We start from the raw sequence: 5,625 nt of genomic DNA on the forward strand, positions 1-5,625 counted from the left end.
ACTTTAATAATTCACTTTAATAATTCATACTTTAATAATTCATTTTAATAATTCACACTTTAATAATTCAAAAATCTATTATAAATAGAATTCAATAGGTTTCATTATTTCATAGAAACTTGAAAATAGTTTTCTCTAAACTCTCTCAATCGATTTACATATATATATTTACTCCGTATTATCTCAAGATATTATTAGTATACATTAAATATTACGACGGAGTGCTGTCCGAGTGATTTCGAAGTTGTTTTTTAGAGTGGGATAGGATTAAGGAAATTATGGGTTATAGCTATGGAGGTGATTGAGTATGGTTCATGGGTATGCTCGTGAGGTCAATATAATGTTTATCATATCCGTTGCGTTTACGTACCTTTCCTGCAATATTGAATCTCAATATTGATATGCGAGTACTCATAATTTAATTTTTACATACTAATAGTGTATCCCTGACTAGTGCTCGAGTATATAGGATTATGCATGCTTGTACTTTTGATATTGCCATTAGATAGGTTATGTTGATTCCTGAATTAGTTAAATATACGATTGAGATAAGGTATAAGATATGCATGTCGTTGGAAAGCTAGCGAAAAATAGTTGAATTTTGGTTTAAGAATCACTTGAATCCAAGTAACGGTTAGAAAGTTATGAAATAAACAAATTGCATAATTAATTTCGTAATTAAAATTGCTGATGATAATTAGTGAACTAATTTTCTGGGTTATAAAAAGTGGTTATTTGAATTCTACTCGTCGAGTAGATGAATTTTCATATAAAGCACGTCTCGTTTCGTTGAACGGTTGTCAAGTTATGGACAAAAGAAGTTTTGCAAAATTTTGATGAAATGTCGAAACGGGAACTGAAATTCTCGCTGATCTGCGTTGTTTCATATATAAAAAAAATATCACTGAATTCTTTGCTGTAAGGTCTAACAAACGACTCTGGCCGTTTGTCAATTCGAGTCTCGACGATTTTTCTAAAAATCATCAAAGTTGACGGTTTGGTCACATTTTAAAATTCTAAAAAGAGCTGAAACTTTTTTATTTAAAAATGTCAGTTTTGTATCAGTTGTCATGGTCGGCCTGATATGTGTTTACTCTTGCCAAAAATCATGTTATATCTTTGTAGTAACGAGAATTTGCAGGCTTTGACCGTTTGTCAATACGAGTTTTGAGGAATTTTCTAAAAATCTCCAAAGTAGGCTACTCGGTCACTTTTGTAAATTTATTAAAGCTGAAAAATTAACTTTGAAACGCCGAAAACGCGTTGGCAACTACGAGTTGTCTAGGTTTAGTTTACTTCTGTAATATTTATGCTTAATCTTTTTGGTAATGTGTAACTTTTATCTTTGGCCGTTTATCAATCGGAGTTCCGATAATTTTTCTAAAAATAGCTGAAGTGGCCCGTTTAGTCATGTTTGACCGAAAATCATTTTTATATAAGTTATTATATATTTGCATGCGACCTCATTTTTACATTGAACTTTGACTTTTGACTTTAACCTTTGACTTTTGACTTTGAACTTTGACTTTTCCTGTTAACTTTTCAGTTAACTTTTTGTGTTGATTTTCTCTATAAAAAAAAAACTTAAAATACTATTTTATGATTATGAAACCATTTGTGTTACGTTGTTTCACACGTCATCTTTTACTAGAATCTTAATTGAGCATGAGTAATATAACATGTTACTATACTGTAGAGTCAGACTCGAGCTATAGGATAGGATTACACTATGACCTGACCTAAATTGCTATACAAATATTGACCAACATATAAATATATATAATTAATATAGGTTCGTGAATCCGAGGCCAACCTTGCACTTATTCAATGACGTTATATGTATTTTTACTACGAAATACAGTATGGTGAGTTTCATTTGCCTTTTTACCCTTTATATTTTTGGGACTGAGAATACATGCGCTTTTATAAATGTTTGACGAAATAGACACAAGTAATTAAAACTACATTCTATGGTTGAATTATCGAAATCGAATATGCCCCTTTTTATTAAAGTCTGGTAATCTAAGAATTAGGGAACAGACACCCTAATTGACTCGAATCCTAAAGATAGATCTATTGGGCCTAACAAACCCCATCCAATGTACCGGATGCTTTAGTACTTCGAAATTTATATCATGTCCGAAGGAGGATCCCGGAATGATAGGGGATATTCTTATATGCATATTGTTAATGTCGGTTACCAGGTGTTCACCATATAAATGATTATTTTTGTCTCTATGCATGGGACGTATATTCATGAGAACTGGAAATGAAATTCTTGTGGTCTATTAAAATGATGGAAATAAATGATTATGATAAACTAATGAACTCACCAACCTTTTGGTTGACACTTTAAAGCATGTTTATTCTCAGGTGTTAAAGAAATCTTCCGCTGTGCATTTGCTCATTTTAAAGATATTACTTGGAGTCTTTCATAGCATATTTCGAAGAACGTTGCATTCGAGTCATTGAGTTCATCAAAGATTATTATTAAATCAATTTATAGTTGGATAGTGCATATTATGAAATGGTATGCATGCCTGTCAATTTTCGATGTAAAGAAATATTGTCTTTTAAAAACGAATGCAATGTTTGTAAAATGTATCATATAGAGGTCAAATACCTCGCAATGTAATCAACTATTGTGAATCGTTTATAATGTATATGAACGGGTCCTTTCAGATAATAGGAGTTTTAGGGTAAAAACAAAGTGATTGCGTTGGTTTTTTTGTTTGTTGAAGATTAGAGAATAATGCTCGAAAACAAGTTAAAACAACGAAAAGTTGAATAATTGTGTTGGGCGTAAAAATACGGTAGTCCCACCATAAAATTACGGGCCTTCTAATTGAATTTGAAACAGTGGTTAGGCCATAAAAATACGGCCCACTTTTACAGCCATCAGTGTAAAACGTAAAAATAGGATTTGACCATCGTTTTTTACTGTGGTCTATTTGTGGTCGTTTTTTGCTAGTAGATTTTTAGGGGATTTTTATTTAGGGAACATGTTAGTTACATTGCACCTATAAATACAAACCCCTGGAGCTACGAAATGTATTTCCTCTTTTTTCAAGTATGGAGCTAGAGATCAAACCCTAACACCAAATCGTTCAAGCTTTTGACTATTCAAGACCCGTTCATCATTCTATTTCAACTTTTCATCTTGTTTATCATCATAAGCATGCGCTGCTAGTTTTCTTTTCTTTATTTCTCCGATAAAAAATTGTGGTATTTATGATTTCATTCATATATTTATGTGATTCATGATTTGCATTGATAAATTCTTTTAGTTTATGAATTATGATTTGATTGAGTAAACGTTTAATGCAAGTTTGTTAATTTTTATTATTGTAGGACAACTTATTGCGATCTAACATATTGCGCTTGATCTAATTCAGTGTTGATTTATTTAGGGATAAAGACCACGTCTATCATAGACAAACTTTCACGTTCAATTGTAATGTATGGAAATACATTTTCCATAATGGAACGTTTCTCAATTCTATTTTCAGGATTTTGTGTATATCCGGAATATTGGATTTATGCACAAGGAAGCAATAAGCACTAGTGTGTTTAGAATGTCCAATAAATATGCAGTCAACAATCTTGAATCCTATCATTTTTGCCTTAGGTAACGAACATCTACCTTAGTTAAGCACCTCCACACTTTGAGGCATTCATATGATGGTTTCATTTTTCATCACAATTCATATCAGGTTTTATTCCTTTTGGGCTATCTTATCTAAAAGATAATTTTTCGATAAGATGGCATTCCCACATGTTCTTACTTACACTAGAACATACTAACATGGCATTCACCATTTTTTCAAGGCTCAATTCTTTCATTCAAGTTGATTCTCAACTTCGTTTTTATAAGCAAAAAATGTATCAATTTCTTTAAATTTTACTTTTCAACAAGTAAACATAACAATACTTCATCCATCATCAATCTACGTAATGAAGTATTTGTTTTCTTTCTTCATTAGAATGAATTTCAAATCTCACATATACGTATGAATCATATCAAAGGGTATGGTTATTCTTTCAACTGATTTGACGGACGATCTGGTTAATTTGGCTTCAACGCAAGTCTTACATTTATAGTTTGATTCGGTATGGAACGTTGATATGCACTTCAATTTAATCAAACGGAAAATCGATTACAGTTAACATGACCAAGTCTTCCATGCCTCACATACTTGAACACTCAAGTACGTAAGCAGAAATAGAACCAATCTTATTCATGTCATTGTTAACAACCATCGCACTTAGTTTGAACATGCCATTAAGGGCATAATCATCTCCAACATACATTCCACTCTTGATCAACATGATCTAATGAGATTCAAATTCTATTTTGAAGCCAAATTTGTTCAATAACCATCCGGACACGAGCTTCATATGAATCCCTAAAACATACACCACATTTTTTAATGTGAGTTCCTTTTCGAAGTTCAATTTCAGGATTACTGATGCATGTATGAGTGAATGTACTGTTGGATTTGTCATAGGCCCAAGAAGCTAATTTGGTTCAAAGTATGTTTCAAATGATGGGCCAAGTTTTAATATATAGATTATTGATCCTGGTGGAGTTGAGAAACAAAAAAAATGAGAATTCTAGAATGTTATCTTTTTAGTCAAACTAAACTTTATCTTTACTTATTTGTGTTTATCTAGTTAGTTACTTTATGTTTATCTTGCTTAGATGTTCCATACTTTATTTTTTATATATAGACTAGTTCACGTTTAGAGTTTTAGAGTTGATTATTATTTTATTTGAGTGAAATAAACTTGTAGCCGAGAAGGCCTTGTTTTCGTTTAGCAATTATATTGGTGTGCAATATCCAAGTATTTGCTATTTGTATTGGTGAGTAATATCCAATACTATTTATCCTATTCTATTTAGCCATCGATCCTTCATTCCGCATTATGTGGTATCAGATTTCAGGCATGACTAAACAAGTTGAGATTGAGAGCTTGAATCGCAAGATTCAAGAGTTGGAAGACATGCAACATCTCTTGCGTCATATAGAGATGAAGCTTGAAAATCCTAAATTTTTAGGAGAGGCTCAACCGGATGACTTTGTTGATTCGGTTGATCAAGTTTTCAACATGGAGTACGTTTCTGATTTTTGTGTGGTTGAAGATACCGTCCCTATTTATGATACTGACGGTGATGAAGAGGAATACGAGTCACAAGAGGACGGGTTGAACATGCCAATCGGTCATGAGAGTGACGATGAGACGGTTGATGGTCTTTTTTGTGTGTTGAAAAAAATTAACACATACATGATTGAAGACCTGGATTATTATAATATTTCTGCCAATTTTAATGTTGCTGGTTGGTCACCATATGTCGGGGATAGTGGTGATAACTTAGACTCGGGGACGAGTCTTTTCGAAGAAGGAGAGGATGATGCATGTATGAGTGAATGTACTGTTGGATTTGTCATAGGCCCAAGAAGCAAATTTGGTTCAAAGTATGTTTCAAATGATGGGCCAAGTTTTAATATATGGATTATTGATCCTGGTGGAATTGAGAAACAAAAAAACAAGAATTCTAGAATGTTATCTTTTTAGTCAAACTAAACTTTATCTTTACTTATTTGTGTTTATCTAGTTAGTTAC

The sequence above is a fragment of the Rutidosis leptorrhynchoides genome, chromosome 2 (assembly GCF_046630445.1).
Source record: "Rutidosis leptorrhynchoides isolate AG116_Rl617_1_P2 chromosome 2, CSIRO_AGI_Rlap_v1, whole genome shotgun sequence".
Classification (NCBI taxonomy): domain Eukaryota; kingdom Viridiplantae; phylum Streptophyta; class Magnoliopsida; order Asterales; family Asteraceae; genus Rutidosis; species Rutidosis leptorrhynchoides.